Here is a 247-nt window from a genome sequence, read left to right as displayed (position 1 = left end):
ATAGCGAACCTTTTCCAAATGGCTATTCCTAATCAAATCTAATCTTATTATGCCCCCCAAAATTAAATCATTCAGATAGATTTTGTCTAAATGATCACGACGCTCCAGTGGGGTTGAAAATCAAATGTCTTGCTTCAGTAAACGCTTCGAAACATCATGAAGCAATAGTCAGAGTTGGAATATTGGATCACGGAAGACTAACAAAAAAAAATAAAAATAAATAAATTGTGCATATTACAGTCACTTC

The 247-nt window shown here is 33.6% G+C and overlaps 1 protein-coding gene across 1 annotated transcript in view; it reads left to right on the top strand.

Moving 5' to 3' along the window:
* Positions 1-247, top strand: part of LOC119585958 — a gene marked incomplete in the record, with an annotated part of 71,494 nt that overhangs the window by 850 nt on the left and 70,397 nt on the right.

This window comes from Penaeus monodon, chromosome 20, assembly GCF_015228065.2.
Source record: "Penaeus monodon isolate SGIC_2016 chromosome 20, NSTDA_Pmon_1, whole genome shotgun sequence".
NCBI classification, from domain to species: Eukaryota; Metazoa; Arthropoda; class Malacostraca; order Decapoda; family Penaeidae; genus Penaeus; species Penaeus monodon.
The sequence above is the reverse complement of the archived record's forward strand: the minus strand, read 5'-3'. Positions and strand labels throughout refer to the sequence as shown.